General features: G+C 42.9%; 1 long non-coding RNA gene across 2 annotated transcripts in view; it reads right to left on the bottom strand.

Annotated features, from left to right (window-relative positions):
• LOC122117666 overlaps positions 1–5243 on the bottom strand; it is a 6906-nt gene extending 1663 nt beyond the window's left edge. Inside the window, exons 1-2 of one of the 2 annotated variants that reach the window (XR_006149220.1) lie at positions 5183–5243; positions 1460–1679 (exon numbers count right to left, since the gene is read on the bottom strand). This is a non-coding gene — a long non-coding RNA (uncharacterized LOC122117666). Of the gene's footprint in view, positions 1–1459; positions 1680–3804; positions 3897–5182 lie in introns of those variants that run through there. The other variant, XR_006149219.1, reaches the window with a different exon arrangement.
• Positions 5244–11523: the final 6280 nt, after the last annotated feature.

Below are 11523 nucleotides of genomic sequence, written 5' to 3' on the forward strand. Positions count from 1 at the left end.
AGATACTATGTTGAAAACGAACTTTACAACTTGGCGGTGGAGGGAAGGGTTGGGAGGTGGGAGGGAAGAGATGGTAGGGTGAAAACAAAGGAGGAGGTAACAATGCTTGATAGGAAATGGACTCACTACCTTACTCATGTAACTGTAACCCCTCTGTACACTATTTTTACAATAAAAAATATTTTAAAAAATTTGAAAGCCAAAAAAAAGAAAACAATTTTAATGAGGGATAGGGTAATAGATAAGTAATGGTATATACACATGATGAAATATTGTGCAGTCATTAAAATAAAGACTAGCAATATGAACAAATGATTTTAATATAACCTATGTGAAAAAGAGCAGAGGTAATGCCTCCAAGGAGAAAAACATTTAGATCTGTGGGAAAAAATAGATTGATTCACTGGCAAAAATGCTGGAAGGAATATAGCAGTATATACTTATATAGGCATACTATATAAGTAATAATGGTTTGGAAAATCAGTGATTTTTTTCTTTTCTCTTTTCTACATGTTCAGTTACGTGTTTATATAAACTGAGAGTAAAAAGTAACAAAGCCACTTCCTATTGCCAACTGCTTTCCTTTTCCTTTCTTCAAAGTAGAGGCTGTGTACCAGTCAATATGCTAACTGTCTGACCATGTTACCCCCTCTCCTGCTTAATCTTCATAGCCCTTGGGCAGAGGTATGTGGGGGGGGGGGGAAGATATTACAGGTTATCTTCCAAATGAATTAAAGAAGAAGGAGGCTCAGAGAGGTGCAAGAATTTGCTGGGAGTCACACAGCAGAGGGAGAATCTGGAGCAGTCCCCAGTCTAGTCCAATCAGTATACCAGCCTGCTCTGATTTGTTATTACAACTGTGGCTTCTACCAAAGGGAAGATGTTCAAGGGAGGGCTGGGGGCATGGATCTGCATGGAGAAAAGAAGGTCGTTAGCCTCAAAGTCCTCCTGCTCAGGGCTCTGTCTTTAACTAGGTCTGTCTCCTCCTACCTCCCAGCTACCTGGGTGTCTTAGAAAGTGTCCTCCTCTTGCTGAGTCCCAGCTTACTCTGATATCAAAAGGCAATAAATAGCCTCCATCTGCTCAGCTGTTGCATTGATTAATGAGATAATATATATCCCTTGTCCTAACCCAAAAGAAAGAGGAGACACTTGTGAATTTATTTCCCTCTACCCAAGGACACAGGAAACTTGAAAAAGGCCTAGCCTTTTCCTGTCACTTGGCCTCTGGTTATTGTCCTGGGTGTAATGGAGTGGAAAACTCTCTACACGCTTCCCTCTGACAGTGAATTTCTAATCTCAGAAAACTTAATGGTTTTTGTCAACCTGATTGTCCAGCGAGAGCGGATTAGGAGAATGACTTCCCCTGTCACAGGAAAGTTGACTTGCTTCGCGGCATTTTTTTTCCCCCTGGTACCAGTGGGAGGCATGATCGATACAACACAGCCCTAAATACTTACCTGTGGTTTCAGAGCTGAGGACAAAGGTTGGGAGTTCTATTTAAGTGCCTTCAGCCATTTCCAAGAGGACCCAGGCGTGAGGTGCATTAAGTGGTTCAGCCCAGTGACCCAGAGCTCCGTAGTCGGAGGGACAAAACAGAAATCAAGTTGCTCCTGAGCAGTGAAGCAGAGGCCTCTGGGCTCCAGCTGGATTTGTCTTCTTTGCTCCAGTTTACCCCGTCTGCAGATGGAAGGCCCATTAGTTACTGTCTGCGCTGCCAGGGTGGGATGGCTTTCTAGTCTCTGTATCAGGATTTAGCCCACACAATGCACTGCAGTGGCAATGGACAGGGACTACTAATGCAAACTAAGTCTCCTAAATTCCTGTGCGCCAGCAGCTCCAAGCCTAGAGGCCACGAGTCTCCTGGCAGCTCTTAGACAAGGCTTTGTGCCATGGATCTTTAGCAGAGAACAGTCACCCAAATTCAGTCGGTCACCTGGGGCACTCCTGCCAAAGGCAGAGTAGCAGTCCTGGACAACAAAAGAAAGCCCCGTTTTATTGTCATTTCCTTGAGAGATTCATTCCTGACCTTTTAGACTAGGACAGGTCCCTAGTAATTTTCCTTCATGGTATCTACTCTCATTAGAAATGAGCAAACATCTACATCCAGTAAAATACAAACTCCAAAGAAGCAAAGATGTTTTGCCTGCTGTTTATTGCCAATCCACAACCTAAAAACATTTTGAACACATAGTAGGTTCTCAAGAAATAGTTGTTGGCTATGTTAATTAATAGACGTATAGATCATCATTTGTTTGTGACCTGTCTCACCTATTTGAGTAGAACTCTCAAGAAAGAGAGAATGGTATTTTATTACCCTGCACTATTAGCAAGAAGAATAATGGCTGGTGCCTAGTAGATGCTCCATAAACACTGAAGGAATAACAATGTGATTACTGTGTGTGTGTGTGGTGTGTGTGTGAGAGGGTGGGTGTGCGCGCTTTTTTGTACTCCAGGTCTTGGACTTCCCATTAGCTTTTTCATTCACGGGGCACTCTATAGATTGAGCCATGCCTCTAGTACTGGATTTTGCTGGTTAATTCTTGGATTTGTCTGTTCAGGCTGCCTTCAATCCCAGATCCTCAGATCTCAGTCTCATGAGTAGCTAGTATTATAGGCATGAGCCCAGTGTGCTTACACTTTTTATGCAGAATTAATCTAAAATTAATAAGATAGACTTGAATTATTGAAATAATAAAACCAGCATACAGAGAAAAAGTGAGTAAAGTAAAAGACACATCTTCCATTAATCTCACCACTTTTTTTACAGCTCCTGTAGTGTTATTATTTGGGTAGTTTTCACATCAGTATTTTACATTTAGTTATAATTAGGTTATTTTAAGTGTATGAATTCATGCACACACATGTCAACAACCATCCAGGTATCAGGGAATTGTATGGATTTAAGAGCAGGAAGAGAGGCTGGATGAATAATGTCTTCTCATTGTTATAATTAATTGTTGGCCCTACAAAGGAAATGATAGCATCAGAGAACCGCTAGTGAGAGGCATTGCTCTCCAAAGGTTGGTCCCTGGGGTCAAGGCAAATGTGGCTATGGAAAAAATGTGCAGGTTACAAAATAATCCACAGGAAAATGCTTTATTTTTTTATGCTCACAAATCAGCGAAACTTGTCATAGCTTCTGCTAAACATAAACTGGTTATATCCACTGTGAAAGACTTGGTGGCTTAAGACTCATTTCTCACCCATTTATTGGGATCATTATGTGGAAATCACCCAGTTTCTATCTACAAGTCCCTAAGAAAACTGCCAACAGGTGACTTGTGATTATGGAGGTGAATAAGCCAGTATATAATTTAAAAAAAATCAAGCTGGGTGTTGGTGCTCACACCTGTAATCCTAGCTACTCAGGAGGCTGAGATCTGAGGATCACAGTTCAAAGCCAGCCCACGCAGGAAAGTCTGTGAGATTCTTATCTCTAATAAAGCACTCAGAAAACTGGAAGTGGTGCTGTGGCTCAAGTGGTAGAGCGTTGGCCTTGAGCTGAAGAGCTCAGGGACAGCGCCCAGGCCCAAATTTCAAGCCCCACAACTGATAAACAAAACAAAAAAAACACAATCAAATCAAAACCCTGTTCTTCTACACTCAAAATATGTTCCCAGTAAGAGGCAGCCTATAATAGTAGAGAGATTCTTAGCATGTAATGAGGAAAAGTTATACAAATTTCTTGTCATGCAAATAAGTTAGACAGGAAGCTGAGTACACAAATGTCTCATATATTGATAAGAGACCACTTTGGAGGCTGGCTAGAGACACTGTATTATATACAAGAACAGAGATTTACCTTGTCTTGATCTTTTGGCTTTTATCCTATTTCTGGCCTGGAATAGAAACTAGGAGTGAGAGGTGAGGATGGAGGGATGGTTTGAGATGAATAAAAACAACCTTCTTGCAGGTGATGAACTACTGGGTAGGCAGGAGATCTGGGCTTTTTGTTCTAAACACCCATGTGACTTCTGACAATGACCTCACACCACCTCCACAGACTTGCTGTGAGGACTAAATACAATTCTGGCTGTAAAAGCACTTCAAGAAGCATATAAGCAAATGTTTTAAAATGAGAAGTAAGGTGCCAATATTGCGAGAGGAAGCCGTGTTATTGCAAAGCTCTCATGGGGATTTTCAACACTCAAGCTCCAGCAGCGTTACAGGAGAATCTAATAAGTGGAGAGCTCTGGGCTCCTGTCTACTGGAGACACCGAGAGATGAAGAGAGAGTGTTTTCTCAGCCACACAAAGGAATGCTCCCACTCAAAGGTCCCGGTGAGAGTTTAATGGGAAAGAGCATCTCCATGTGCTTCTACCGCTTTATAATTCCTTTCTATCACATTTGTAAATCTGTAAAGCTAAGATGGTCAAAGAAGCTAGTCATGCAAAAATTCTAAGAGAGGTAGAGTCCCAAGGCTACAAATGCATTTTACTTTTTCTAGTTATTTACAGTTGAGGCTGGTTGGTCTCTGGTTTTTTTTTTTGGCGGGGGGGGGGGGGGGGGGGCGGCCATGGGGCCTGAACTCTGGGCCTGGGCGCTGTCCCTCAGCTCTTCAGCTTAAGGCTAGCGCTCTACCACTTGAGCCACAGCACCACTTCCGGTTTTTTTCTTTTTGCTTATGTGGTGCTGAGGAATCGAACCCAGGGCCTCATGCATGCAAGGCAAGCGCTCTACCACTGAGCCACCTTCCCATTCCCGGTCTCTGATTTTTTTAATAATGTTTTTTCTTTAATAAATTGTTTCTTTTTTTTTTTTCTTTCTCGCTTCTTTTCTTATTTTCTCTTTCTGTTTTCTTTCTGGTAGTGGAAACTGAACTCAGGGCCTCAGGCTCTTCACTCTACTACTTGAGCTACACCTCCACTTCCTTTCGTTAGTTAATTGGAGATAAAACTTTCAAAGACTCTCTTGCCTAGGCTGACTTTGAACTGGGATCCTCAGATCTCAGCCTCCTGAGTAGCTAGGATTATAAGTGTGAGCCACGGATACCCAGCTCAAGTTCCATTTCCTTTCTTATATAATTTTATTGTTATAGTAAGGTGTTGTACAGAGGGATTATCATTTCATAAGTCAGGCAATGAGTACATTTCTTTTTGAACAATATCACCCTTCCTTCATCAAGTTCCATCTTTAATCACCTTTTTGAATTGACTTATCAAGTACATTTGAATATTTACCTGAAAGTCCAACAAGGAAATAATTGGCTTCTCTCGGGTGGGCCTCTAGCCTCAAATCATCAGGTACTGCAAAGACCTCATGAAGAAACCAAAGGGAATTGCAAGCGAAAAAAATGCCATTTAAATTCAGAAAAGGAACAATTATCTTTTATATCAGGAGTTATAATTTCTTAACAAATTTGTTTGCCCTTCTTCCTGGGTGACATTTCCTAGGTTCTCTTGCAGTAGTCATGCCTACTGGCTCACTCCCAGCCAATGGGATGCGATCAAGAAACTATGCATCACTTTCAACTCTGGCCTATAGTGGTCTCCCATCCTATGTCCTTCCTGCTCCTTTCCTTGTCACGCTGGGATGGAGAGAACTCCCATGCTGAAGATGGCAGAGTCTCATCAGCCTGGATCTCTGAGCCAGAGAAAACCTACACGGCCAACAGTTTACCAGATCCCTACCATTGTGGGAACAATTATGTCAAGTCTATAGGTTTTGGTGTTTTCGTTGTTATCATAATTCACCTAATGCATATAGAAACAAGTGGGTTTTCAAACTTTATACCTTAAGGAAGGCAGAAATGAAGAGTAGCAATAGACATTTAACAGCAATAACTATGTTTGCTATTTGCTATAGACAATGACAACAACAAAACTTCAACAGATTTGGGGTTCCATTAGGGTGGATCCAGAGGCTCACTTATCCTGGTAGGATCAGTATCACCCTTTTTTCTCTGCCTTGTCTTGCTTCTTCCATGACAAGATAAATTGCTAGATAGCTAGATTGTGTGTGTGTGTGTGTGTGTGTGTGTGTGTGTGTGTGTGTGTGTGTGTGTGCTGGTACTGAGGCTTAAACTCAGGGCCTGGCACACTATCCATAACTTTTTTTGCTCAAGGCTGGCACTCTATCATGTAAATCATAGCTCCTTCCAGATTCCTCTAAAATGGTGATAATCCATTGAATTTCTTCAATGGCAGGTAAAAACATAAATGCAGAATGTAAGAATATAAGACATCAGGAAAAAACTTTATTCTATGCACATCTGGCCATTGCTCTGCCAATCTAGACCTGCCAGAGTATCCCATTCAAACATCTGTAGCCAAAGCCTAGCCAGACCAAGCTGATATTTCTGTCTACAACTCTTGTTTTGTTTGTTTGTTTGTTTGTTTGGTTTTTTTGTTTTTGGGACCGGTCATGGGGCCTGAACTCTGGGCCTGGTCGCTGTCCCTCAGCTCTTCAGCTCAAGGCTAGCGCTCTATCTCTTGAGCCACAGCGCCACTTCTGGCTTTTTTTTCTTTTTGCTTATGCGGTGCTGAGGAATCGAACCCAGGGCCTCCTGCATGCAAGGCAAGCGCTCAACCACTGAGCCACCTTCCCAGCCCTACAACTCTTGTTTTTGATGCCTCTCTATGCATACTAACTTTCTGCCATCTGAATTCTATGGTCTTCCATTCCTTGTACAGCATTCTGCTTGCTCTGTCAGCTTGATCTCCTTAGTCATTGTCATCTCTCTAAATTGCACTTAGTTTTTGCTCAAAGTCCTTTGTCAGATGTGATCAGGCGTGTTCAGGGTGATATGGCCGAAGACTCAAAGTCCTTTGAATTTAACTACCAATTTCTCAAAAGAGGCGGTTCTATCTGCTCTTCTGGTGTTTCTGGTTGCTACTTTCTCCTTACCTCTTTTTCTCTGTCTCACTGGCTCATAAAACCAGCCCTGCTCTGCTCTGGTCCTGGAAGCTTCTAGGCTATAAGGGCTGGGGGTTCAGCATCTTCAAGTTGTTCCTTGGACTCCCTTGAGCTTTGACATTGAGACTGTCTCTGGCGGTGTGGCATGTGAAGACTGATGCTGTTTATATGTGTATCAGTCAAAATCACTTGAATGCAGATGTGTCTATAGCTAACCAGGGTACAGGCCTGAAGATAGATTATGGACAGAAAACATCTTGAGCAGGCTGGAAGCAGGCAGAAGTAGTGTGTGTTCCCCAGAGGCCCGTGGAAGGAAGTATGGTCTATTTCTAATGGCACCTACTTTGGGCATAGTCCTTTTTTAAAAGCTTTCAGATCTCAGGGAAAAGGAAGAGATTTGTTGCTTATTTGGAAATAATAAAAAAAAACCCACCTATGAAGATAATGATAATAGCTGGTACTTATTGAGCCCTTTTCATGTCCTAGCATTGTTAGGAGCCTTTTATGTACCATACTGCAGTGAGTCCTTACAACACTGCCATGAAATGGGTGTTATAGTCCTTGCCTATTATAGGTAACAGAATAGACCCATGGAGAGGTGAAATAATGTGCTCACAGTTACATAACCAATAAACAATAGCACTAGGGTTCCAGCACAGTGAATTTGATACTAGAAGTTGTGCTTATGACCTCCCCATTGCAGGACTTGGTTTCAGGAGCAGAGGCTCAGGTGTTTATAGCATTCAGACATTGCTGGGAGACAGTGCCAGGTGGAATATGCCAAGCCAAAGCTAAAGCATCAACAGGAGTTGGCAACAGGTTGGCAGACTGGTCCTAAGCTAGAGATTAGGCTCAGCCAGCATCATAAATGGGGAGAAAGTCAGACCAGGAACAGAAGGGCTCTAGAATCAGATTTCCAGGGTCAATTGGGTGCAGAAGGCCTGAGGCTGGAGAGGGCAGGGTCAGAAAGAAAGGTTATGTTCTAGGAAGTGATGGACTGGCTTTTAAAGGAAGGTGTTCTGTTCCTCAAGTGTGTATCTTGGCTCACAATTGTACTTACTCTAGAATCTGGACCTCAAAGCGTTTAACGGAGAAATTTCTTGTGGGTTGGGTGTCAGGGTGCCCAGATGTGGTCAGCTGGAGCTCCGAAAGCCACATCAAATATTTTTGCTGAGCAACCCCAGAGAGGGGGACCATGCAATGCCTGAGAAACTCACGGAGAGATGTAAGGCACATGTGAAAGTGAGAGAGAACAGGAAACAAGAAAATGAGAATTAGCAAGAAAAGATGTTGCGAGACTGGCATTTGAACAGTCGCTGGGATTGCCCTTCAGTGCTGCTCCCAGAATCCCGTGTGGTGGGAAAGGTGATATGGGTACACTGGTTATGTTTGTCCACTCTTTCTAAGGTGTTTTACACGAAAATGTTTCTCAGGCAGGAAGAGGTTTAGCTACGACACTCAAGTTAAAAGCCTCTTTTAAGAAGGAAAAACACAATGTTAGTGTTATCAAAAATCACCTAGCACATCTAGCAATCTGGTCTAGAGAGATGAGCACCTGGATGAAGTAGAGGGACCCATGTGCCTTTCTATGGTGTCTAAGTCGTCAGAAGTAAGCAGCCTCAAGCTGGAGTGGACAAGAAGAAATGGACAGGGCTCAAGCTCACACAGAGGAATGAAGTATGTGGAAGCCTCTCGCTGCCTTTCACCTCTCTTTGGAGTGAAGGACATTTGTCCATGTGCCCAAGGGGCAACTGCCCTGAATCCTGTACCCAATGGAGCCCACCATCCTTCCTGAGAGGAGCAAACACGGGCTGCCACACCATGTTTACTAACTACAACCTCAAACCAGGGACAGCCTAGTATCCCTGCTCTGAACTGTGAAGATCCCTGTTCAAATGTCACTCTGCCATTTCCTAGCTGAGCCACTTGGGATGACTGGATGTCTCCAAGCCTCCATCAACAGCAGGTAGGGAAAATAGTACCCACGGAGGGAGATCTACAAAGGCTTCTGGCACAAGGTCCTAGCATTGTTATGAAAAGAATCATTGAATGAAAGGAAGGAAGGAAGGAAGGAAGGAAGGAAGGAAGGAAGGAAGGAAGGAAGGAAGGAAGGAAGGAAGGATAAGGAGGAAAGAAAGGAGGGATGAAGAAAGGGAAGGAGGGGGGAAGGGAGGAAAGGAAGGAAGGAAGGAAATAAAGAAGAAGAAAGAAAGAAAAAAAGAAAAAAAGAAAGAAAGCGAGCCTTTTCCCACCCAAGATGTAGCTTTGAGAGTCTTCTAGGGACACAGAGATAAGTAAACTGAGACAAGACTGGAATTTGGTGCTGGCCTGTCAGTACTAAAGGTGCCACAGCAAGAGAACATACCAGAAGATTTAAGGGGTTGTCGTCATTCAATCTGGATCTGAAAGAATGAGCAAGATTAGGAGTGAGGAGGGAGAAATATGGATCATTCTACAAGCTTATAATCCCAAGTAGCATCGTAACATAATGTAAGTTGTTTTGAAAAATGCCTGCTTCAGAATCATTATTCTTATTAGGGAGACTAGGAGTTCAACCTGTAAAAGGTTAAAGAAAATAAGACCTTCGTGAGCCAATGTTATTGAGCCCATTCATTTTACACATGAGCATCATGAATCAGTTCCCCCAACTACACAAGCCAGCAGATTAAAAAAAAAAACAAAAAACAGGCAGAAGGCCAAAGCTGGTGGCTCACATCTGTACTCCTAACTACACAGGAGGCTGAGATCCAGAGGATTACAGTTCAAAGCCAGCCTAGGAAGAATAATCCATGAGACTCCATTTCCAAAATAATCAGCAAAAAGTCAGGCTGAATGTATGCCTCAAGTGGTAGAGCACCTGCTGAGCAAGCAAGCTGAACAAGCGTGAATCTCTGAGTTCAAGTCTGTGATGTGGAAAAAAAAAGTCTGCCACAAGTAGTAACCAGGCAAGAGTTGATTAGTTTCCCTGCTCAGAGGGGGCACTAGACCCCCAATTTCATTTTTCCCTTCCTCCACGGTTTTAGAAACAAATCCCTTGGATTTGTATGTGAACACATACAGATTGAGGGTACTGATTTCTGTACCAAAATCTGTGATGCCCACCCTGGCACAGAATACCATTGAATAAATACGTTGAAGGAATGAATATGTAATGATCTCCAAATTGCTGCTTCAGAGAGGCAAGACAACTGACACTGGGCCTTAGTGCATCACCTTCTGAAGCCAGTAGTGCGACCATCATTATTCACAGCCCCAGCAGCCAGCCCCAGTGCCTTGTGGCTTGCTGTCCCCTGGACATTCCGTGAAAAGCCTTTGATTCAATTTTCACTCCCTGTCTTATTATAGCTTACTTGCTCTAGGACTCTGCTGGGGGCCCCAGAGCTGTTCTCAGAAACATTTCTGCCCTCCCTCTGCTCTTACCTGTTGTCCTCAGACGAGACAGATGCCCCCTTCAACGTTTCTCCTCCTTGGAACAAGCTATCCTCCAAAAAGCCCTTTGATCCTGCAGTAATTAGGTCCTAGTGAGGGAGCTGCCCCATGGGTATCAGACTAGTTCAGACATGTCTAGACCCAGCTTAAGCTACCTTGTCTGTCAATAAAGATGGGAACACATTGGAAAGAAAATGAGACAAATGCTTTGCTGCTATCTGGTAGAACAGCATGAGGTTCTTGCTTAGCAAGAAATAGGGTGACATCATGGGCCTTAGTCACCATCCTGAAATCAGCATGGCTACTTTGATAGCTAGCCTTTGCCAGTTGAAAGCTTTCTCACCACCAACAGCATTGATTTTCATTGCAAAGCCAATGAACACTCTTTTGGGGGGGGAGGTACGGGGGTGGTATTTAAAAATAAAGTCTTGATTTGCATTTTCCCAGTGACTAAGGATGTTGAACATTTTCTCATGCCTACACTGGCCATTTGCTGCTGTCTTATTGATCTGTAAATCCTACAATGGGAATCAGTTATCATTCAATGTTATGCAGGTTATCTTGCTGTTCTTATAATACAAAAGAGAGTCTCACAACTGTCCTGAAAGTGAAATAAGGAAAGAAGAGTTTACTACTTTTCATGCATGCCTGATTCGCGCAGGACTCTCAGTTTGAGAATCCCGATAGAATACAATTGTTATCAAACTCAGCGTTATGACATGGGTATGTTGGAATCAGCCATAAGCTATGTTAATGACTTAGTAACTACAGATAAAGCAGGGATATTCACTAATATTCAACCTTTGGATGTATTAATAAGTTCATTTATCCTACAAAAAAAATATTAAGTCTTGGCCGGGTGCTGGTAGCTCATGCCTGTAACCCAGCTACTCAGAAAGCAGAGATCTGAGGATCTTGGTTTGAAGTCATCCTGGGCAGGAAAGTCTGAGATACTCTGATCTCCAATAAACTACTCAGAAAAAGCCGGAAGAAGTACTGTGGGTCAAGTGGTAGAGCATTAGTTTTGTGCAAAAGAAGCTCAGGGACAGTGCCTAGGTCCAGAGTTCAAGCCCTAGGACCAGCAAAAAAAAAAAAAATTTTAATGAAATTAGTCTTGAATTGAACATGATCACACATGCCAGCAGTCCCAGCTACTTGAATGACTGAAAGAGGAAGATCACTTGAATCTAGGAGTTCAAAGCCAGATTAATTCCTATAAATAAACTAACTCTCAGCA

This window comes from Dipodomys spectabilis, unplaced genomic scaffold, assembly GCF_019054845.1.
Source record: "Dipodomys spectabilis isolate Male_0828 unplaced genomic scaffold, ASM1905484v1 ptg000145l, whole genome shotgun sequence".
Classification (NCBI taxonomy): Eukaryota; Metazoa; Chordata; class Mammalia; order Rodentia; family Heteromyidae; genus Dipodomys; species Dipodomys spectabilis.